At 39.1% G+C, this 25,661-nt stretch overlaps 1 protein-coding gene across 1 annotated transcript in view; it reads right to left on the bottom strand.

Annotated features, from left to right (window-relative positions):
• CDH18 (cadherin 18) overlaps window positions 1-25,661 on the bottom strand; it is an 849,773-nt gene that overhangs the window by 624,405 nt on the left and 199,707 nt on the right. The gene's annotated exons all lie outside the window — the stretch shown is intronic.

The following is a 25,661-nucleotide window of genomic DNA, read 5'->3' as shown; positions in this document are numbered from 1 at the left end:
CTCTGAGGTAATAATTACGACTTATATAGTGTTTCATATTTAAAGAAAAACACTGTTAAATCATCAGAGCACCACTGTGAGTTACTTCTCCCATGTTTAAGAAAGATAAATTTAAATTGTAACAGGTGTAGAAAAGGGCTACTAGGATGATCAGAGGAATTGAAAACCCATCTTATGAGAGGAGACTCAAGGAGCTTGGCTTGTTTATCCTTATCAAAATAAGGCAGAGGGGAGATATGAATGTTCTCTATAAATACATCAGAGGGATCAATACCAGGGAGGGAGAGACGTTAAGTGCTAATGTTGACACAAGAACAAATGTATGTAAACTGGCAATCAGCAAGTTTATGCTTGAAATTAGAGGAATGTTTCTAACCATAAAAGGAGTGAAGTTCTAGAACAGCCTTCCAAGGGGAGCAGTGGGTGCAAAAAAAAAAAAAAACCAAACCCCTAACTGGTTTCAAGACTGAGCTTGGTAAGTTTATGGAGGCGATGGTATGATGAGATTGTCTATAATGTCATGTGGCCAATCTGTGACTGTTGTTAACAAATATCCCCAATGGCCAGAGATGGGACACTAGATGGGCAGGGCTCTGAGTTACTACAGATAATTCTTTCCCGGGTGTCTGGCTAGTGGGTCTTGCTGACATGCTCAGGGTATAACTGGTCACCATATTTGGAGTTGGGAAAGAATTTTCTCCCTGGTCAGATTGACAGAGACCCTGGGGTTTTTTTTCAGCTTCCCGCAGAGCATGGGGCATGGGCCACATGCTAGTTTAAACTAGTGTAAATGGTGGATTCTCTGTAACTTGAAGTCTTTACATCATGATTTGAATAAGTCAGCCAGAGGTTATGGAGTGGCTATTACAGGAGTGGCTGGGTGAGGTTCTGTGGCCTGTTATGTGCAGGAGGTCAGACCAGATGATCATGATGGTCCCTTCTGGCCTAAAAATCTATGAAATAATTATCCTGTTTTACACAGTGAAGGAAACTGAAGCAGATTTATTGTTATAATTATTCTTTAAGTGATATGATCAAGGCCACACAATGGTCTTGATCCTCCACAGCCTTATGCCCTAAGTTATACCTGTAGAAAATGAATACAAAGTTGGTATACAACAAACGGTAGTATTTTAAATCCACTTTACACATGCATAAATTACTACACCAGGAGCAAGACACAGGGAAATCAGATCCAGTTAGTTTGTGACACACTCAGTATTAGGTTCCTAGAGTTCCTACCCACATTCAGTTCAGTGGAGCATAGCCCTGTTCAACAGACTGAAATAATACATCAGCTGACCAGGGATTCTGGGACCTGCATATAAGGGCAAGGCAAGGATTAGAAAATGGTATACTATCAACAACCATCTCTAACACTTCAAAGAGAAATTAAGAAAACAAATTCTTAAGGCCTGGGCATCTGAGGTCTACTAGGCCCTAGATAAGTAAGATTTTACAGTAAGGCCAAGAAAGTTACATGTGGAGGAATAAAGCCCTTTATAAGTTTCAAAAACTATTGTATTATTGCCCGAAATTTTGTATTCAGAAAGAAGGACAAAGAGCCCCAACAGTTAGTTTTGCTTTGCGCTTGAATTTTTTTCACAGTTCTCTATAAAATATTTCTCTTTGTTTGGGTTCCAACTTCTGGAGTGCCAGCTTATGTTTTATATTTGACTTTTTTTAAAGTTGTGGTTTGGTGTAAGTTTTATGTAACTTGTCCTTTATGCACCCTTACTGATTTCTAAGTAAGCTTTAATTAGCCTTTCAGAGTAACAGCCGTGTTAGTCTGTATTTGCAAAAAGAAAAGGAGGACTTGTGGCACCTTAGAGACAAAAGCTCCTGCTCAAATAAATTGGTTAGTCTCTAAGGTGCCACAAGTCCTCCTTTTCTTTTTAATTAGCCTATAAGTATTGCACTATATGCTTAAATATATTCTATTAAGGTCAGTGCTGTTTATGAACACTGGCAGTGCCATACTAACTCTAACCAGTGGATCATCTGTTAGTTCAGTGTCTTGACATCAGTAGGGAGTAGTACTAGCTGGTTGTGGGGCAGTTGGAAGTAACCCCTCCCATGAGGAACATTTCTAACACCTCATTAGCTTCTGCCCAAAAGCATGAGGCTTCATATGCCTTCAAAAACCTGTTATAACTCTGGATATCCTCTTGTTATCCATAAATTCCAAACCGTGTTTGGAACCTGTTAAATTCCTGGCCTTGATAATATCATGCGACAGGAAGTTCTGCAAGCTGATTCCTTTGTTTTGTTATAATTCAAGCAGATTACTTTTGTGTGCTCTGTTAGTAATTTGTTAGCAAATATTAACAACTTTTAGTCCTTTACTTTCTGTACATTTGGTTAATGTATTAACTGTTCTTTAGACTCTTTAGGATATTAACAAAGAGTATATTGAGTTCGAAAGACCCACTGAAATATATTATCTTGTTAGTCCTCTTGACTGTTAATCATGTTTTTACACACAAATCAGGTAAACTGAGAATGTATAGAAATTACATCAAAACATGTTTCTTTTGGCAAAAATTCATTTGTTTGGAAATCCTACATAATGACATTGGTATGGGAACTTAGTTGGGGAATGAAATCTACCACATTCCTCCAGACACAGTGGAGGAGGGACACACAGAAAGCTCTTTATCATCATCATCATCACCGCCACCACCACCACCAAGGTGGTAATGTATCTATTCTTTCTATCGCTGATTGATAATCTGTGAATAACTAATTCCAATTGAGCCTGTTATTTGACAATCTTGAGTCATCATTAACTCAGACATGCAACAGCTCCTTAGTAAATTTCTTGTTTCATGTGCTCCCCTTCTAAGGAAATAAAACGCACATAAAAGTAAAAAAATGAAACAATTGTTAAATTTGCACCACTTTTTCTCCCATTGTTGGAGGAATTACAGGCAATGGAAAATAGGGCTAAAGATCTGCGGTAAGCGCTCGTTCCAGTCTCACAGCTCTTGGGTAATTCACAGGAAATGCCTGCCCCTCCAGTTACCATCCTTCCAAACCAGCACTGACAGCACATCTGATTCAGTGGCCATACAGTTGTTTTGTTTCCCTATCACAGCTCTCCACTTGTTCCACCTCTGCAGGGAAGAAGTCTGTAGATAGAGATTTCATGCTGCTATGATACTTGTGGCAGCAGAAAGCCTGTGTTAAAGGCCATTGCTACAGAAGTGTGCCACTTATGGTAAATTCTGCCAGGCATGGCCCTAATTCATGCTAACCATTCCCCCATAATGCCATATGGATTTAATATACACAAATTTGTTACTATGTATTGTGTGCAGGGGGGCAACATGTTATGTGTTTACTGTTTTGATTTTTGCCACCGTAAACAGGATTAACCTAAATTTGCTGCCCTCAGTGCCATTTAACAGAGAGGAGATTATGGTTCTTTCTGGGCTAGCTCTAACAGAGGTGTAGAACATGCTGTTTCTTAGGGCAGAAAAGTGTTAAGTGGCTGCTTTATGTGAGTGGCTACACAGGAAGGACAGTTAGGGAAACTGGGCTGGAAGGGGATGGCGTTTGTGGTTTGCTTAGGGCAGCAAAAGCCTTAGAGAAGGCCCTGGCTCTTAAAAACAATAGGTGGTGGGTAGGTAGTAGAATGTCAGACTCACCAAAACACACTTCCTCCAACAGTTCAGCTACCTCTATTTTTATAATGAGCTTGTAAAGAGAGAAGCGGAGGAAAAAAGTTGGCACCTTATATACAAGACCTTGTACTGAAAAGACCATGAATTATGTAAGCTGCTATTATTACTGAAAGCTAAAACAATTTAAGATGTAATAAAAGACTGCAGAAAATGTATTTGATGCCAGAGTCATCAGAGTTATCATCAGCTAACCAATCTGAAGGGTAATGTTCTTATTAACTGCCAATAATATTAATCCATTAAAATATTAAACAAACATATTAGACTATTAAGTAACAATTTATGCCTTCAATGATGCTTTTGTATCACCGTTGGTGTATTAAAGCTTTCTAGTGATGCATAAACAGATTCCTAATTAATGAACAAACATAAAAGACCCAGGATTTATGAATACAGTGCAAAAACTGCATAATTCTTTTGATCTTATTCTTTCTCCTTGATCAGCATGTCAGTGTCTATAGATCTGGCTCTGGATGAGTGCTGAGTAAAAATGTGAGAAGTAACATTACTCGGTGCACTGTATATTACACCGGGAGAAGTAAAACACTGCTGTATTTTATCTGTGCATGTTATACTGAAGCTTTGTTAGGCTTTTAAAAATGCAATACTCATTTTTGTCATTCATGAAATATTCATGAAACCAAACCAAACAAACACAGCACCAAAGTCCTGCCCTCTGTTTCATGCACAAGATGCTCCTTTCTGCCATTGCACCAGTGCAGCATGTTCCACCATGCTCAGAGTACACTCCTATTTCCAAACAGGGGACCCCTTGGAATGTAGTCCACACACCCCAAGGAAATTTGATATGTTGATCTGTGGTATTGTCATGCAAACAGATCCACAGGGCAGACATTTGGCATGAAGTATGCACTAAAGGGAAGAACATGCACTAAGGTACCCCCATTCCTTTCAACTACCTGAGAGGTGGTTCCAAAGAGGATGGTTCTAGACTATTCTCAGTGGTGGAAGAGGACAGGACAAGGAGTAATGGTCTCAAGTTGCAGTGGGGGAGGTTTAGGTTGGATATTAGGAAAAACTTTTTCACTAGGAGGGTGGTGAAACACTGGAATGCGTTGCCTAGGGAGGTGGTGGAATCTCCTTCCTTAGAAGTTTTTAAGGTCAGGCTTGAAAAAGCCCTGGCTGGGATGATTTAATTGGGGATGGGTCCTGCTTTTGAGCAGGGGGTTGGACTAGATGACCTCCTGAGGTCCCTTCCAACCCTGATATTCTATGATTCTATGATTTTTCCTCCGCATCTGTCATAAATATAAAGGGAAGGGTAAACCACTTTGAAATCCTTCCTGGCCAGGTGAAAGCTCCTCTCACCTGTAAAGGGTTAAGAAGCTAAAGGTAACCTCGCTGGCACCTGACCAAAATGACCAATGAGGAGACAAGATACTTTCAAAAGCTGGGAGGAGGGAGAGAAACAAAGGGTCTGTGTGTCTGTCTATATGCTGGTCTTTACCGGAGATAGACCAGGAATGGAGTCTTAGAACTTTTAGTAAGTAATCTAGCTAGGTATGTGTTAGATTATGATTTCTTTAAATGGCTGAGAAAAGAATTGTGCTGAATAGAATAACTATTTCTGTCTGTGTATCTTTTTTGTAACTTAAGGTTTTGCCTAGAGGGGTTCTCTATGTTTTTGAATCTAATTACCCTGTAAGATATCTACCATCCTGATTTTACAGGGGGGATTTCTTCATTTCTATTTACTTCTATTTTTATTAAAAGTCTTCTTGTAAGAAACTGAATGCTTTTTCATTGTTCTCAGATCCAAGGGTCTGGGTCTGTAGTCACCTAGGCAAATTGGTGAGGCTTTTTACCAAACCTTGTCCAGGAAGTGGGGTGCAAGTATTTTGGGGGGAAGGACGCGTCCAAACAGCTCTTCCCCAGTAACCAGTATTAGTTTGGTGGTGGTAGCGGCCAGTCCAAGGACAACGGGTGGAATATTTTGTACCTTGGGGAAGTTTTGACCTAAGCTGGTAAAGATAAGCTTAGGAGGTTTTTCATGCAGGTCCCCACATCTGTACCCTAGAGTTCAGAGTGGGGGAGGAACCTTGACAGCATCAGTCTTCCTGAACCACCACAGATACACCACCTGCATGGCAGGAATTCCCCCTCACTCAAGAGGGACTATGAGTAATAACTGGGATAGAGGGCAATTTCCTGCAATAGCCTGGAAAAACTTTATTTAATTAAACTTAATTAAATAAAGTTTAATTTAATACCTTTGGGGTCCATTGTATTAAAAATGCAATTGTTTATGTGTTACTGGGGGATTGCACATAACTTTTCTAGGACATTTACTAATGTAAACCTTGGGGGATATGTCCGGAACTTCAAAGAACTGCTTGGGAAAATATGTGAAATGGGTTTCCTAGGAGGTATTGTGAGTTCATTTGAAGTTACACCCTGGGAGAAAAAGTCATTATCTACTGATGTCCTGCTCCTGAAAACTCCAGGCCAGAGACCCCTGAACAGTATAAAGGATGGACTAAACTTGTCCTGGGTGCACATAACAGGTAGGGCTGTTATGAACTTGTGACCATAGAACAGACTCTTTTGTAGAGTGTGGAGAACTAATCACCTGCCAGAGCTCATGCTGGCATCAGACTGATCTCTGATTAGCTTAATAGCCAGGTCTACACGAGAGAGCTCACAGCAGCACAGCTGTACTGATGCAATTAAACCACCCACAACGAGCAGTTGTAACTATGTCAGCAGCAGAGCAGCTCCTGCCGACATAGCGTGGTCCAAACCGGCGCTTCTGTTGGTGTAACTTATGTCATTTGTGGCAAGTTTTTTTTCACACCCCGAAGCAACTATAAGTTCTACCAACAAAATGGTTAGTGTAGACATAGCCTTAGTAAGTATGTAGATTCTTTTATTGTTTTAATATGTCTTCTCCATAGTCTTAAGGTAAAAACATTACATAAGTTTGCATAGAAAGAGCAGTGTGGTAGCTTAACTCTAGGCAGTTAAACTGTTATTAGTCTCTGAAATGAAAGCAAGAGGAGTGCTTAGGCAGATTCTCTTTTGCTGGAAATGAGAGAGAGCAGGCAAGGCACTATTCTGCCTGGTGATATCCTGGTCAGAAAGGAGAGAGACATGGGTCTCCCCCAGAGAGAGGTGACAGGTAAGGAAGCTGGAGGCCTGAGAGTCTGTGCCCGTGCCAGACCACTGAGAGGAAATACAGACACAGTTGCCATGAACTGTGACACTAACAGCTGGATTTTACTTAGTGTCTGATATTTAAACTTTGAAAAAGCACTTCCAATATTGTGCATGTTAAAAGCTAATATGAAGAGCGGTACACTGGAAGCCATGTGCAGCGCACAACAAGTTGTATCAGTACTGCAAAACCAAGGAACTGTGCTGCATATTCTTGAGTGCCATATCAATTGTCTGTTTACATGTAAACAGACAGAGGACACACTTACTATGTCTCATCCTCTACTAAAAACTGAGTAATTTCAAGTAGCTGTTGTCTTTGAAGTTACAAAGTAACTATACTGTTGTTCTTTTGGGAGTCCCTTCCCTCTCTTCTCAGTTGCCCTCCAGAGATTTATGGGCCACTAGATTTTCTGCATCAGCTTTGCCAATTTCTGTGAAGCACTAGTAGGTGAACTCCCCTCACAAACTTCCCTACATCCACATATGGGAGGACTCCTAGATCATCCCTTCAGGATAATCGTTCCTTTGTTGTTAGGAAAGATGAGATGTACTGGGCTGCTGCACATGCCTTGTGTTAGTGCATTTGTCTGGTAGAGCAACACTGTTTGTGGGGTTTTATTTAGTATGTGTTTTTAATTGTTTCTTTACACCTGTTTCTGCTTTGCCATTAGACTGGCTGTGATGTGGGGAGGAGAAAGGTGATGTGATATCTTTCTATTCAGCTAATGCTGAAAACTATACAACAAATTCCCAATAGGAAAACAGAGACCCATTAATTATAATGAGCATCTGAAATTTCATGCTGGGCAAACTGAGCTTTGCAGCACTCTCTGACAAAAATTTCTGCCCTTGCATATAAGGGGTCTAATTCCCAATAATCCAAATGGTAATCAGGCATCAAAAGGTAAAATTTGTTTTGCCATGTACATAAATCCATTTCTAGCTTGCTCCATGGCTGATAAGATATTTTGTGTGCTTCTCCTTGCAGACTGGCTAAAAACATATTGCAGCTATGTCCCTGGCTTATGTCGTCTTTCACCTCACTTCTCATGTTTGGCTAATACAGGATGTCTCAGGCATTGGTACATATGATTCAGCACCAGTGTGGCTTGTGTGTGTATGTGGATTAGCATTAGCAGACATATCTTTATGCATTGTGACCCCATAGCCTTTATAAAGCCTTGTACTGTCAGTTCTTCTATATGTCCCACTATTCATGAATATTAAATGGCACCTTTCCCATCCCTAACTGGATGACCATTCTGAATGCTTGAACAGCATAGAATCATAGATGATTAGGGTTGGAAGAGACCTGTTTGGATTTATCTCTATCTGCAGCTTGACTGTATCTGTCACAAGAAGGAATTCTGCTTAGTTGATATGTTCAAGTTCCTGATGAAACTTCCCCTTTGTGCATATGCTGAAGATTTCATAATCAAATGTCTCAGCAATCACAGTCCTTTATGGTAATGCTGCCTGTCATAAATATAAAGGGAAGGGTAAACCCCTTTGAAATCTCTCCTGGCCAGGGGAAAGCTCCTCTCACCTGTAAAGGGTTAAGAAGCTAAAGGTAACCTTGCTGGCACCTGACCAAAATGACCAATGAGGAGACAAGATACTTTCAAAAGCTGGGAGGAGAGAGAGAAACAAAGGGTCTGTGTGTCTGTCTATATTCTGTCTTTGTCGGGGATAGACCAGGAATGGAGTCTTAGAATTTTTAGTAAGTAATCTAACTAGGTACATGTTAGATTAGGATTTCTTTAAATGGCTGAGAAAAGAACTGTGCTGAATAGAATAACTATTTCTGTCTGTGTATCTTTTTTGTAACTTAAGGTTTTGCCGAGAGGAGTTCTCTATGTTTTTGAATCTAATTACCCTGTAAGGTATCTACCATCCTGATTTTACAGGGGGGATTTCTTTATTTCTATTTACTTCTATTTTTATTAAAAGTCTTCTTGTAAGAAAACTGAATGCTTTTTCATTGTTCTCAGATCCAAGGGTTTGGGTCTGTGGTCACCTATGCAAATTGGTGAGGCTTTTTATCCAACATTTCCCAGAAAAGGGGGGGGGTGCAAGTGTTGGGAGGATTGTTCATTGTTCTTAAGATCCAAGGGTCTGGGTCTGTAGTCACCTTGGCAAATTGGTGAGGCTTTTTACCAAACCTTGTCCAGGAAGTGGGGTGCAAGGTTTTGGGAAGTATTTTGTGGGAAAGACGTATTAGTTTGGTGGTGGTAGCGGCCAATCCAAGGACAAAGGGTGGAATATTTTGTACCTTGGGGAAGTTTTGACCTAAGCTGGTAAAGATAAGCTTAGGAGGTTTTTCATGCAGGTCCCCACATCTGTACCCTAGAGTTCAGAGTGGGGGAGGAACCTTGACACTGCCCTCGACAAAAAATCTACAATGAACACGAGACACTTTGTACAGCCAACCAATGTTGTTAATTTTCATTAACATTGTTTGAAGAAATTTTGGAGCTGATAACAAATTTATTCCAAAGGTTTTTGTTCTGTATCTATGTACAACGACACCCCAGGAGACCCTGGTCATGCTTGGTGCATGAACCACAAAGGCTAAGCATTCCTTCTCTATTTGAGCACAGTTTTGTTCTGTTGGATATAGTGCCCTGGAGGCAAATATAGGATGACCATTTTGTGAAAACTCTGATCCCAATCGGTATTCACGAGCATCACATTAGGTTACAGGTTCTTTTACAGCACAATATTTTAGGCATGAATGTCTAGTAACTAACTTTTGGACAGACACAGTCTCAAGGCCTGGCAAATTAGGATGTAGTCATTATCCATTGCTGTATTCAGTGCAGCCACTCGGATTGCCATACTTTCTTTGTCCAGACTTTCAGCTACTTCATAGTTTGTCACAGGCTCTGAAGAAGCTCCACTTTTCATAGGTATCCCTGCCTGCACTGCAGCAGGGAATGGAAAGTTGCTCAGAGTCATTGCTGAAGTGACTCAGTGTCTCAGGTCAGACATAATGAAGAATTAAAGCAATTGAAAAAAAACCAAAAAACCTTTTGGTTCTGCCATGATAATAAGAACTGACATAAAGAGCTGCTGCCAGGAAGCCCCAGTGCACAACAAGATTTATTGATCCTATAAAGCGCAGAAACTTTGCTACATATTGTCAAGCAGCATCTACTGGAATCTTATCTAAAACTATTTATTAGGGTTGTCAAACGATTGAAAAAAGTAATCACTATTAATCACGTGATTAATTGTGCCGTTAAACAATAATAGAATAATATTTATGGTGCTTTTATGAGGTGAATTGAAAAATACTATTTCTTTTGTTTATCAAGTGAGTACTGTACACTTTATATTGTGTTGTAATTGAAATAAATGTATTTGAAAATGTAGAAAAACATCCAAAATGTTTAATACATTTCAATTAGTATTCTATTGTTTAACAGTGCAATTAAAACTGTGATTAATTTTTTGAGTTAATTTGTTAATGTGATGAATTGACAGCCCTACTATTTATATATAGGCAAAGCATTTACATAACATTCTGCTTTGGGATAAACTCCTTGAATTCATAAGAGAACAGTTACTGCCATGGTCACCAGAATGTGTTACCATCCTGACGGGAGATTTCTACCCCAAAGGAGAATTTACCTTATGTTATAACTAAAGCTGATCAGGAATTCTCTGTCAAAAGAAAAAGGAAAAAAAAAAAAAAAGACAGAAAACACAGTTTCCACAATATTAAAATTTTCCATGGGGAATTTCAAATTTTGTCATTCTTTTTCAAGTTTTGGTCAGGAAAATCAAAATAAAATATTTTGTACTGGGTGAGGACAACTCAAATTAGAACATTTTATTTTAGTGAATTAACCTGAAATATTTTGCTTTGAATGAGTTAAAATAAATAAAAACATAATCCCTGCATTTTCCTTGCAGATTGGGTAATTGTAGTTCAGGTACCTATTTCTCCTGAAACTAAGCATATTTCTTCTAGGATGTACGCAGAATCATGTGGCTCCCTGACGATCCATGCAGTTTGATCAGGTGGGTCCACACTGCATCTTGATAGAGTTTCCTGAAAGACTAAACCTATCATATGAAACCACGGGGGCCCAAACTACAACTCCCATGAGGCAATAGATATGCAGTATCATGTTTAATGGTTGAAACATTTTATTTAGAACAAAAATGCCCAAATGAAATGTTTGAACATTTCTGAATTGAATTTTTTTTCAGAATCTATATTTCAACTTTTTTCTTCTGGGATGGAAACAAGTGTTGAAGTGTCAATTTCCTGCAGGATAAATATTCCAAATTTTGATCAGCTCTAGTTCTTTCTCACACAATATTTTCCTCAGTTGGCAGTAATATATTCAAGTGACTGCGACTATGTGTGCTGAAGGAAGCATGTGGAAGGCGTTTGAGAGGGTGACTGAGAACTAAATAATATTTAAAATGGCAAAATTCACCTCAGAGACTTAGGGAACTAGCTGAAGCAATCTTGGAATCATTAGCTATTATCTTCAAGAACTCATGGAGGACAGGTGAGGTCCTGAAGGACTGGAAAAGGGCAAACATAGTACTTAACTTTTATTAGGGAAACTAAGAGAACTTGAGGAATTCTAGAACAAGGAACATACCTTTGATACCTGGAAATATACTGAAACAAATTATTAAACAATCAGTTTGTAAGCACTGCAAGGATAATAGGGAGATATATAATAGCCAACATGGCTTTGTCAAGAACAAATAATGCCAAACCAACTTAGTTTCCTTCTTTGATAGAGTTACTGCCCTATTGGATAAGAGGGAAACAGTAGATGGGCTATATCTTGATTTTAGTAAGGCTTGAACACTGTCATTGAACACTGACATTGTCATAAGCAAACTAGAAAAAAAATTGATCTAGATATGAAATTACTATAAAGTGGGTGCATAAGCAGTTCAAAGATTGTACTCAGTAGATATCAATTGCTCACTGCCCAACTGGGAGATGTATCACATGAGGTCCCACTGAGGTCCATCCTGGATCTTGAACTATTCAATATTTTCATTTATGACTTGTTTAATGGAGTGGAGAATAAACTTATAAAATCTGCAGATTACACCAGGTTAGGTGGGGTTGCAAACACTGTGGAGGACAGGATTAGAACCAAAAAGGACCTTTATCGATGGGAGAACTGGTCTAAAATCCACATGATGAAACACAGACAAGCACTAAGTACTACTTTTAGGAAGGAAATACCAAATACAAAATGGGGAATAACTGGCTAGGTTGTAATACTGCTAAGAAAGGATCTGGAGGTTCCACTGGATCACAGACTGAATGAGTCAACAATGTGATGCATCTGAGAAAAAGAGTAATGTTCCAGTATACAGGAGCATTGAATGCAAGACCTAGGAGATAACTGTTCTGCAGCATTCAGCACTAGTAAGCCCTCAACTCTGTTGCCAAAAAGACAATTCACAGACCAATTCAATTGCAAGCAAAAGCCTGCATGCTTCATTTTCACTTGGTCCCTGCCAGAAAACTTATGCATGACCTAACCCTAAATTAAAAAAAAAATCCCTAAAAATATTTTCTCATTGGGATCTTTCTTTGGCTACTGAATAAATTACAACTCTAAATCTAGAAATAGCTTTAGAAAAGGGGAGGTATACCATGCTTCTTTTGAGGGCACATCCCTTAAGATCATTAAGACAGTCTGCTGCCTCAGTGTTTGCCTGAACTCTTCAATGCTACTCAAACAGCCATAGTTAAATAGATGCCATTTTCCATCTGTTGCTGCAGAAATGCCATTTCTCCCTCCTATAGGATTCAGAGTTAACTACAGTGATACACATATTCATGACTGCTGAGATTCTCTGTAACTAAAAAATAAGTGCTGACCTTTTAAAAGCTACATTTATGTCAAAGAACAGCAACAGGATTCTTAAGGCAGATCATCTCAGCACTCTGCTCTCTCCTCCAGACTCCCATTTGCTATGAGATAATAGAATTATCTATTTAATTACACCTCTACATCTTCAGAACAAATCAGGTGTTCCATTTTTGCTCTACACTTTTCCTTTACTACTTTTGGCATTTTCTGATGCTAAGTATTCCTTGCTAATTTTGATAAAAAATGAAATTCTAAAATTATTTTAAAAGGTTTCAAAAATGCCATTTTTCTTGTTTCTGGAATTATATTATACTGTTGCATTAATTTCAGAACATCATATTGGTTTAATTTCTTTCATGTGTTTCTCCATCTAATATAATTCCTTTTGCAGTACATGAAAACTAATTAGGGAATATTAAATTGTATCAAAGCTCAGTGGGAGTTGATGGTACTCATCACTTCTGAAAAATCAGCCCACTTATTTAAAAACCTAAATATGGATCCAGATGCCTATTTTTAGACATCCACATTTGAGAATTATAGCCGTAACTTATATTAAGACACATGTAATGAAATGTATATGTATATAAAATAAAATCTTTCATTCTAAAGGCCAAACAATTACTTTGTATTGTAAATGTACTATACAGCCACCTCTCCATGGTATCTGAGTTTACCACTATTTTTCACTATACTTAGAATAGCAGACAACTGTAGTAATAGATGGGAATTGTTGTTTTTTGTGACTTCCATTGTCGGAATCATTAATCTGAAACTAAAATGTAACAGCAGACCACATTGCACGATCCATTGTCTACAGCCAAGCTCTAAGATACATTTGCATTTGCTCCAGTCCCTCAGACAGAGACAAACAGCTACAAGATCTCTATCAAGCTTTCTTAAAACTGCATTACCCGCCTGCTGAAATGAAGAAACAGATTGACAGAGCCAGAAGAATACCCAGAAGTCACCTACTCCAGGACAGTCCCAACAAAGAAAGTAACAGAACGCTACTAGCCGTCACCTTCAGCCCCCAACTAAAACCTCTCCAGCGCATCATCAAGGATTTACAACCTATCCTGAATGACGATCCCTCACTCTCACAGATCTTGAGAGACACGCCAGTCCTCACTTACAGACAGCCCCCCCACCTGAAGCAAATACTCACCAGCAACCTCAGACCACACAACAAAAGCACTAACCCAGGAACCTATCCTTGCAGCAAAGCCAGTTGCCAACTGTGTCCACATCTCTATTCAGGGGATACCAACATAGGACCTAATCACATCAGCCACATCATAAGAGGCTCATTCACCTGCACATCTACCAATGTGATATATGCCATCATGTGCCAGCAATGCCCTTCTGCCATGTACATTGGCCAAACCGGACAATCTCAACACAAAGAATAAATGGACACAAATGAGACATCAAGAATTATAACATTCAAAAACCAGTCGGAGAATACTTCAACCTCCCTTGTCACTATTCTCCAACAAAAAAAACTTCAAAAAACAGACTCCAACAAGAAACTGCAGAATTGCAATTAATTTGCAAACTGGACACCATTAAATTAGGCTTGAATAAAGACTGGGAGTGGATGGGTCATTACACAAAGTGAAAACTATTTCCCCATGGTAATTTTTCCCTACTGTTACTCACACCTTCTTGTCAACTATTTGAAATGGGCCATCCTGATTATCACTACAAAAGTTTTTTTTTCCTCCTGCTGATAATAGTCCACCTTAATTGATTAGTCTTGTTACAATTGATATGGCAACACCCATTTTTTCATGTCCTCTGTGTATATATATCTCCCTACTGTACATTCCACTGCATGCATCCGATGATGTGGGTTTTAGCCCATGAAAGCTTATGCCCAAATAAATTTGTTAGTCTCTAGGTGCCACAAGTACTCCTTGTCTTTTTAGTAGCTATTCTGTCCCAGTAATGCTAGTCAAGGTTGCTGGAAAGGAAATGAAAAGTAGCATTTCCAACAGTAACCACCAGGGGGAATTTTAATGGATCCAAATTGGAATTAAACTAAGAAACCAGGGAAGTCAACTCTACTCTTGTGAAAAATATCATGGAATCTTGTTACTTCAAGTGTTCATGGCCTCAATTTTATATCTTATGCAACTGTTATCCTCTCCCTCTCCCCCCAAAACAAACAATTCAGCTAATACCATTCATTTTTTCTGCCTTAGCGGGAAAGTCATATACTGTAAAAAAGCACAGATATAAAGAGGAAAAAATAAGCAAAGTGTCTGAAAAACAGTAAAGTCACAATTAAAACAACAATTATACACAAAAAAACACATTTCAAAGAGGTACATGACATTTGTTTTTTCTACTTTCCTAATCCACAAGGTTGATACAGTTGCTCAATGGTGGAGCAAGCAAACAGATTAAACAGTATCTATTGATTGAAACTGGGAATTCAAAATAACACAAGTTGCTCTTCAACTACACCCTACTTCAATGTAAGTGACACAGATTACTCCAGATAAACTTTTGGACACTAGGCAGGTTATAGAAGTAATGTCATTATATGCCATAGGCATGGAAAACTATGTACAAGTTGTGTTTATTAAAAAGGCTTGCAAATGTGCATAGCTTACAGGCCAAATCTCAAAATGCAAGAGTGGGTCTCAACACTGAAAGATAATCAGTTTGCCCACCATTTGAATTCTATAAATATGGAAAGGGGAAAAAATGGTTATTGATACAATTTGTGACCAAATGGACCAATTCCCATCCAATACAGGGAAAAGAAAATTCATCCACCATGTATGAGGGAGACAAATAGGGTGACCAGACAGCAAGTGTGAAAAATCGGGATGGGGTGGGGGGTAATAGGTGCCTATATAAGACAAAGCCCCAAATAGCGGGACTGTCCCTATAAAATTGTGACATCTGGTCACCCTACATATAGCCAATATGTGAGAACTTCAAGATAGTAGGCAATGGCTGCACAAGAAAACAACATTGACTTGGGGGAAACTGAACACATACATACCTGGAAGACAGCTTCCAGCCTGTTGGAACTGCAGTGCTCTGAAAGCAGTAGAAGGAGAAGAGGAGAAAGTGATCTCTCAGGAATTCCAACAGTATTATCTAGAACAGTGGTTTTCAAACTTTGTTCATTTGTGGACCCCTAAAAAAACTTCAAATGGAAGTGCAGACCCCTTTGGAAATCTTAGACATAGTTAGTGGGCCTCCAGATTGAAAACCACTGATCTAGAATATATTTTGTGCAAAGAAGAATGTACAAAAGTGATTCTAAAAGGAGGAAACTGTAAGAAGTCAAAGTGAAGGTGGTGAAAGGGGCTTTGATAAAGCTACATCAAGACATCAAGCAGCTGCAGACTGAAAAAAGTGTTTGAGAAAACTCCGGAAGGTGCAAGAAAGAAACTGTCAGATTTACAAAAGAGACAACTTTAAAATATTAAAATATTGAGGGATTCAAGAGTGCAAATGAAGATCTGATGGCAAAAAAGATCAAACTGATTTCACAGGAACTTTGGATGTACCTTGGCAGTAAAACAGACAAAAGCCAGAACCAGCAAGAAAAATACTTTCTGCCTTCCATTTTTGGTGATTCAGACACCAGAACTGAAAATAAGCAGGGGAAACAGTTGAACAAAACCACGAAGAAAACAGTTGTCAATAAAATGCCTTCAAATAATAGTAATTCAGAGGAAACCCAAACCTCCTTAACAATAAGCAATCTTTTGAAATAACCATAGTAAGAACAAACTGTAACTAGGGCAGAAGGTCTGCAAGACTATAATAATGATGGTGCTTTGCATGAGAACTAGGAACAGAAAACTACAGAAGAATATATTTATTAGATATTGTTGTGTTTGTAAGTGATTGGAGGAATAATGTAACTGTGTCCCACCAACTGTAACCTGAGCATTCCAGCATTGCTCAATTTGGCACACAAAGTGTTCGAGTGTCCAGCAGCCTGCTGGAGCTCTGCTTAAAAAAGATTTAATTCTGTATGAGTGTCCTGAATTAATGGTCAAACACAATACACTAACTAGACAGAAGCTAGACATGGACTTTTTAACCACCTTGTAGTTGGGTACGAATTGAAAATAGAACCTGAACACAAACTGTCATCTGGAGTTTTGGACCAAAATCCACATTTCCAGATCAAGAAGGAGAAAACTGCTGGTAGAGGGAGAAGAAAAGGAAAACAAACCCTTTCTGTGGAAAGGGAGAGCAAACGTTTCACCCTTGGCTACTTTTATTTGCACAGGGAACAGTGCACATCAAAGTGACCAGGAGAAGGCCACAGGAAGATAGGGCAAGCTCCAGCACAGAAGAAAGCACCCAACCTTCAAAACTTCTTAACCCCACCCCTTTCCTTCTAACAGCCAGGAAAGAATCTCTGTCCTGATGCATTGTTTCATTCTCCTGTGAAATTTAGCCTTATTCCTTCTCTTCATGCATTTTTGTTATCTTGTACCTGCCTTCTTTAGCATACTGAATAGATACAGTATCGGGGGAGGGTTAGCTCAGTGGTTTGAGCATTGGCCTGCTAAACCCAGGGTTGTGAGTTCAATCCTTGAGTGGGCCATTTAGGGATCTGGGCCAAAAATTGGGGATTAGTCCTGCTTTGAGCAGGGGGTTGGACTAGATGACCTCCCGAGGTCCTTTCCAACCCTGATATTCTATGATACACAGTCATATTGCTTTGACCTGTTTCACTTTGCAGCAAGTACCACAAATGTAATCCCACAAGCTGATGTAAACACTGGATATCTATTCCACTTAACCTGATGACTAAAAATATCAAGGATCTGCACCCCAACTATTACTGCTTCCTCTGCAACTCTGCTTCAAGTATTGACTGTAATCAGACACAAGACTGAGAGCTAACAATACTGCTCACACAACTCATTCTATCCAGAACCTTGTCGAACCAAAAGCTAACACCATCACAACATGTCTTCCCAAGACAAAAACTTGCAAAGAAAAATGATGCAGAAAGCTTGTAACAGTGTCACCTGGTGATCTGCGCCATACCAGTATAGGGATATAAATTCTCCCTCCATCAATGAGCAGCACTCAAAAGACAATGAAACTCCATTCTTCCCTTCTCCCATCAGGAGTAAAGAGTGAGGAGCACTTCCTCTAGCACTAGAAACAAGCTCAGCAGCTGCATCCCTGGGCCTCAGGACTTGGAAGACCTAAACATATCTGAGCCCTTCATTTCAAGAAATGGCTCTAATTTTAGTCACCAAATTCCCAGAACATTCAATATGAAACTGTTTTTTTCTCTTTTATTGCTATAAGTACTAAAAAAAAAAAAAAAATCACAAAAGAGTTATCATAAAAGGTTTAGAGAATGAATAAAGGAATTAACCCCACAGCATTTTAAGCAAAGCTGGTTACATTTTCCCCCCATCAAAATGCTTTTTAAAAAACGAAAATTGGCTTTTCAACCAAAACAGTGTGTTTAAAATTTTCATGTTGATAGACATTCTCTCTTCCATACAAAAATGAGAACCAGAAAAGTTTCAGATTAAATTGTTGTTTTCTTGAGTAAAATGAATTTTCAGTAAAAAAAAAAATGGGTTTTTTTGGTTAATTTTTGGATAAAATAGTCTCTTTATCTTTCAAAGACCTATTTTTGTTAATTTTCCTTTTTTTAAAGCAGAAAACTCACTTTTTTTATTGAAAACTGTTTCCCAGAACCAGATTGTTTTTGACAAAAACAATGTAGTGGGAAATTAATAAACAAATATTTTTAAATATTTCCCATGGAAAATAATTGTCATTCAACCAGATCTAATGTAAATTTCCCACATGGATACACTTTTTGTGTGTGTCTCATTGTGAATCTTTTTCACATATTACATCCCGAGATATGGCTCTAACCAAGGCAGAAACATGTCACCTACTTCCCCTTTTTCCTTGAAAGAAGAAAAACAGCACCGTCCCATCCTTCCTACCAGGATCAAGCACTATATCACAGCATGGATGAATTACAAGTTCCGTACCAGTCTTTTTTTTAAAAAAAGGGCCCCCCATTTGCAATGCCACTTTCTGTTACTCTGTAGCAAAGCTTCACCGCTTATCCATCACACAGTTCTTAGTCCTCCCTCCCTCCTCCCCATTATCCAACATCTATATGAAGCATTTGGGAAAGCTGGTGAGGCGATACAAGTTGAAATTTCAGAAAAATGCAGATAATACTCAGTGCAATATCTCCTTTACATCCAACGTAAACAGTAGCACATTCAGTTTCCTCAATGCCTTGCTGAAGTCACACCTGGATGAATTGCAGAGGGCATGGACTCCTGAATGGTATTAGATGTCCAGATAGCCATGGCAGCAAAAAACTATCGACACTGAAAAAACACCACCACAGAGAGGCTTGTCAGTGCAGAAGACAGAACTTTTCACAGGATATGGGTCTAGAGTATGGAACTCATTGCCAGAAGATGAGAACAAGCAGTTTCAGAACTGAATGCAAATCTTATTTCTCGGACGTAAAATTTTACATAATAATGTTGTCACGCACACTTTCAAACCCATCCTATAGTAGCATCACATAGTGTACTTTGCATATATCTTCAACAGGGATACAGCATACATATGTCATTATGCCATTTCTGTGTATTTTATTACATGCATTTTGTTGTGTTGTATGCTTTTGTGGTCTACCGTAGACAATTGGACCTTCATGTATTTTCAGTAAATGTTTTCCTCTCCAATATTTATGCATTAATCCAGACACTGACAGTAATAAACCAGATTCATGACTCATTTTCATTAGCAGATCATTTAACAGCATGATGTAGACAATTATACTTAATTTTATATCTAAACATCAATATTTCATCCTATCTAGAAAGCAGCAGCAGTAACACCTGCAGAGCTTGGTCAAGGGCAAATAAGGCTAACTTTGAAAGTAATGAATATTTGTACTACCAACTGCATTTGTTTTTCTATGCACTTTACTGCAGGCTAATTTTCTTGCAGAAATATTTGTAAAGCTTGCTTGCTAAGACCTCTATGTCAGCAAGTACCATTACTGCCTCATTAGCTGTCTTTGATTTTCACGACAAAGTTTTTGCTTGTTTTTTCATGGCCATCTTGTCTATATCAAAATTGTAATATCAGGAGTTTTGAGCAGCCACTGGGTGGATTTTGTAGGTTATGAAATATATGAAAAGTTTCTTCATGAATATGAAGAAAAATTTAAACCTGCTAAACTTCGGAGCTGGCCTCCTTATGCAAAAAACCACGATTAATAAAGCAGTGATTTATAAAAGAGGCGCCCACAAAAAATCTCTTTTTGTCTGTGGTAAACTCTGTAGCAATGGCACATGTGCCACAGTAGGGAGACAATGAAACACTTAGAAATCTATTAGATTTCTTTTCCTCTATAAGCAAAAATATCCATTCCACCTCATATATTGGGGATGAGGAAGATCTCTTGATCTTCTTGATCAGATCTTGATCACAGATCTTGATCTGTGAGGAAGATCTCTTGATCACTCTGTGGCTTGACTGTGGCAATATAAGAGTTTAGGCATGGTGGGACATGGGCTGCCCCCTTCGTCAGATCCTGCACCTCCCAGTCGGTTGGGGCAGGGGGTCAGCAGATTGGCTCTCAGATGTGACATCCCCCACAACTCCCCCGCTGCTCTACAGCATGCCTAAGCTCAACTGGGCTTTTCAAAAGACTTGTGCTCCTGGAAATCTCTAAACTTGTTTTTTTTTTCCCGTTTAAGCAAAAATCCTCTGTTATAACAGTGATTGAGGAGGGAAACAGCAATGCTTGGCAAACAAATGCATGTGGCATATGCTTGCTGGAAAATTTCATACTTTACTCCTGAAAATACACTGAGGGTGAGATCCTGGTTCCATTGAAGTCAGTGGCAAAATTCCTATTCTCTTTAGTGGGGGCAGGATTTCACCCAGAGTGTATAAATAGTATAAATATATTTGATATTCATAAGTTGAAATAGGGAGTAAAGACTGACAAAGGAGTCTACTAGTATTCTCCCTGTCACAGCTAGATAGATATATCCCAGTTCAGTATGGCAAGGAACCCTCTCCTGTTAACTAGACCGTTACATGTCCTGCGTGCAGGATTTGCAAATTAGTACAACTGAGACAGCTCTGGGGGATTACTTAATTCCACTCAGCGATCTATGGGTCCAATTACGTTAACTGACCAGTGTTTACTAACACTACTCTTTTGTGTAATAACTACTCAGGGTAAGTAAGGGATGTGAAGTTTGGCCCCATACGTCGGCCTAAAAACCCACTATCTGGAAATAAAGATATTACACAGACGTTTTTTTTAATTTTCCTGCCCCAGTTACGTGAAGAAATGATGACTGGCCTCAGTCACATGACAGGGAACAATATCTACTAGCTATTGTTATAGGAAGTGAGTGGGCCTCTGCCAGGAAGTCATCCCTCACAAAGAGGGATGTAATCAGAGAAGAACAAGTGTTTTCCTTTACCTCTGAGGAATTTGCCTGCAGAAATCTACACTTTGCATTCTAGCTGTGGGAAGCCCTGTTTCCTTTTCCATTTTTACCATAAACAGAGAGGACATTCTTTACATTTTTAATTCTGTTTTACAGTAAAGCAAACAAAGGTATTTAAACTCCTCCTAGGCACATTAGAAAGTTGTCGTGTACTAATCAGAGAGTAATGTCACACTCCCCAGAGAAACTTATTTTGAAAATATCTGAAACATAGTGTAGTATACTCCAAAGGCAAAAACATTGTTCTTCAAAAGTACTTTTATCAGAACCATGGAGAAGTCATCTTGTTGGATCATATTAAAGAAGTTCTATATTAAAATCACAAATGAGTTTGATTCCCCATAGTTTAAATTCCAGGGTATTACTAATTAAGAGGTCTCTTGGTTTTTGGTACTGTTTCTCTCCCTCTCCCTGTGAAACTTGCAAGCTGCTAATTGTGTTAGTACATCCTAAGACAGAGTCTGTTCTCAAAGCAATACTTTGTAACAACAGAAACAGCACACAGAGACTCCCTGCCCTTTTGTTGTATTTATCTCACTTTGTTAACAACTGTGATTAAAATGGAGATAGAGGATGTATGTGGATGGATGCTTGGTGTGGATAATAACTGAATGATCAGGGAGGTGCCAGCCTAAGAATCCAGTGTCCATCAGCTGAAGAAGGCATCAAGTGGAAACGACCAGAGGACCCCGGAGGGCAGATTGGAATCTACCCATCAGCCTCAAGGATGGGAGAACCGAAGAACAACACAGAGCCATCAGGAATGTGCCATCTGCTGATTGATTCAGCAACAGCATGATGAAGCAATTCCCATAGACTGGCATAGGAATACATTCCTATAAAAATGGACTCCAGAAACTGAGAACTTTGGGGTCTGATTCTGTAAACTAACTTCCAGGAGCATCAGATGTGCATCTGACAAGGCCCTGCTTCTTCCTCGTGTCCAAGCCACCTGGCCAGTGGCTTGGCATGATCAACTCTAAGGCTGGTAACTATGATAACAACCTTGCAGAACCTCTGTGTGTGTGAGTATGTGTATATGAATGAATGTGTGAATAAATATGAAATTGAATGGACTGTTATAGCTATAACTAACTGCTTACTATGATTCTTTCTGTATTCACAATAAATGTGGTATTTTGCCTTTTCCCCTTTAAAAAGATCCTGCTGGTTTTTACTTTATTGGGATAACAATCTCTGGCAGGTATGATTCAGAAGTGACATGAGAGGGCTTACATTCCATTAGCAGAAACAAAATTATCCCACCATCCCTTCCATTTGTTACAAGAATTTTAACAGGGGTCTCCTCTGAATGCTGATTCTTTTTTTTGCCAGGACCTCTTTGTGCTGTTCTGCCAAGAGGCTGGAAATCCAATGGATCTGGTCAGCTGAAAATTATCCCTCTGTAGTGGGGAAGCCTGGATGGCTTAAGAACTACCGCATATATAGGGGACAAAACCAGGGGAAAGGGAATATTGTCAGAATGTCTCTAGGGTCCAGTGATTGCTGGATTACTGGAATGGCCTGTTGGAACCAAAAGGGTAAATTTGAGTAGTATTTCACACTGCTATCCAAGGAGTGATGCATTTGTTCCTGGGCAGCTGCATGCTGCTCTTGGTCATGTATGATCTAGGGCTGATATTAGTCCATTAGTAGCAAAACTCTTATATAAGAAAATGACTTTTCTTCTGTGTTGCTAATATAGAACTCCTACAACCTTTAAACAGACACAAGCACCAAGTGCATGTGATATTAACACATAGCCTACTGCCTACCAGTTCTACAGTGTTTTAAGGGAATGTGAAATTACTTGATTCAGTTTTTACCTTCCATCAGAAAAGTCATGATCAGTATGTCTTGGGAAGTAGAAAATCTGCATATTCATGAATAAGAGATCAGTGATTAATATAAAATTGTCTGCAGAGATCAGACTGTTCCTTTCATTTACAACAATGAAAGAAACATTGCAACATTAAAAAAAGATCGAGTTCAGTGAGGACAACTAAGTGTGCAACAGCCGACAACACCACTAGCTCAAAGGGAAGACAGCAGTGCATAATTTGTACCAGGGTTGAGCCCTGGCACCTCTAAATTTGGGAGTTCATAGCCCCAGAACCTCTGGGATTTCTGCATCAGTTATGAAAGAAATTTTTAAAGAATTGCTTGAGGCTTGGCACCACTTTCATTACAAATTAAGCACTGGAAAACAATTATCAATCTGTGATATATGTAATAAATATATCTATATAGGTACTTCTGCGAACCCCAGTGTTGTATTGTCTGAGGATCTCACAAACATTAATGACTTCAGCCTCATAGCACTCCTGGGAAGTCGGGAGGTATGCGGAACTCACAGTCTGATCCCAAGTGCATTGCAGTAAATGGAAAGACTCCCACTGACTTCAGTGGCCATTGGATCACGCTTTTAGAGCTTAAGGATATATCTACACTCCAGTTGTAGTGGTACCAGTCAAGTGAAGCCACAGCAGCACTGACTTCCGCGCAGGCTAGCTGCTTGAATACATATCCTGGGTGGGCTTGTGTAGCCCATGCTGAAGCTTTTGCGGCTGTAACTTCACGGCTAGCGGTGCCTGAGCTATCTAGATTAAAGTTAGCTCAGATATGCCTATATGTGGTGCAACCACACACTACAATTGCAGCACAGAAATACTTTAGAGTCCTTACCCAGCATCACAAAGGACATATGTGTCCAAGATGAATCCAGAGCTTTTCAGTCCTCATTCAGTATCCATATATAAATATATGTAATTCATCTGTAGCAAATTAAGAAAACTTAAGTCTCTGCAGACTGGTAAGCCTACACACTTCTTACTTTCAGAAGACTGACGATATTTGCTTTGCCTTACCACTACAATAAAGTAAAAGCTTCTCCATTAGTTGAAAGAACAGCAGTTAATCCCTCTCCATCTTTGCCCTCTGAAAGAATATTTGCTGATTGAGCAGCCAATAATTGTTTCCAAGAACAATTTAAAAAGACAACTCAAATAAATTATGTATCATATATCTATGTTTAGAAGCTTGAAAATGATAATGGATTGTATTAAAACAGTGTTATTTCTATTAAAAGTTAAGTCTCAGAAACAGAAATACAGCTGCATTGTTTCATGTGGCTAAATGTACAACATTAGGTTTACAATTTAAAGTGATGGTACTACAAAGAACTAAAAATAATAGACCTGTCACACACACATTAAAAATCAAGGTAAAGCAGGTTGAGAGAATGGCATGTGGAAACCAAAAAGACTGATGAAAAAAAGGTGAAATGGAGAATGGATCATATATGAAAATGTAAAATGCTGATGCTTTGGCAGTACAGATTTGAACCATGACCTACTCATTAAGGGCCTGATCCTGTTCTCTTTAAATCCATGAGCTTTTTCCACTGACTTTAGTCTGAGAGCTGTCAAGTCGAAATGGAGACTTCTAGTTACATGGATTATATAACAGCATTAGCAATACATTGTTCAATATCACAAAAGTTCATGTTTTTTTTCCATTTGTTTATATTTTATCATATAAGTTATGTTCAAAATTCTTCTATTTAAAAGACGGTTTCCTTTAAAAAAAATTCCAAAATATCATATTAAGAATTGCAACACAGCCCTGTAACTTTATGGCTTTTTTACCCTCTTTTGACAAAACAGTATTTGCAAGATTTTTTTGGCACTGGTTTTGATGAAAGCCTGAAGCCTTCTTAATGTCCACATCCCTATATATAATATTGGCTTCCTTAAGAAAATGGAGACTTGTTCCCTTTGAGAACACCAGTCATCATGTTCCTCAAGATACAAAAGGCATACCCAGCTCAGATTAGATACAAGTATGAAACTGCAGAAATACCTGAGAGTCTCTGGATTAAGTTTAGAAGTGTGAGCAACAAGGGTGATGTCGTGGTGGGAGTCTGCTATAGACCACCGGACCAGGGGGATGAGGTGGACGAGGCTTTCTTCCGGCAACTCGCAGAAGCTACTAGATCGCACGCCCTGGTTCTAATGGGCGACTTCAATCATCCTGATATCTGCTGGGAGAGCAATACAGCAGTGCACAGACAATCCAGGAAGTTTTTGGAAACTGTAGGGGACAATTTCCTGGTGCAAGTGCTGGAGGAACCAACTAGGGGTGGAACTCTTCTTGACCTGCTGCTCACAAACCGGGAAGAATTAGTAGGGGAAGCAAAAGTGGATGGGAACCTGGGAGGCAGTGACCATGAGATGGTCGAGTTCAGGATCCTGACACAAGGAAGAAAGGAAAGCAGCAGAATACGGACCCTGGACTTCAGAAAAGCAGACTTTGACTCCCTCCGGGATCTGATGGACAGGATCCCCTGGGAGAATAACATGAGGGGGAAAGGAGTCCAGGAGAGCTGGCTGTATTTTAAAGAATCCTTATTG

This window comes from Lepidochelys olivacea (genome assembly GCF_965140295.1).
Source record: "Lepidochelys olivacea isolate rLepOli2 genome assembly, chromosome: 2".
In the NCBI taxonomy this organism is placed as follows: domain Eukaryota; kingdom Metazoa; phylum Chordata; order Testudines; family Cheloniidae; genus Lepidochelys; species Lepidochelys olivacea.
The sequence above is the reverse complement of the archived record's forward strand: the minus strand, read 5'-3'. Positions and strand labels throughout refer to the sequence as shown.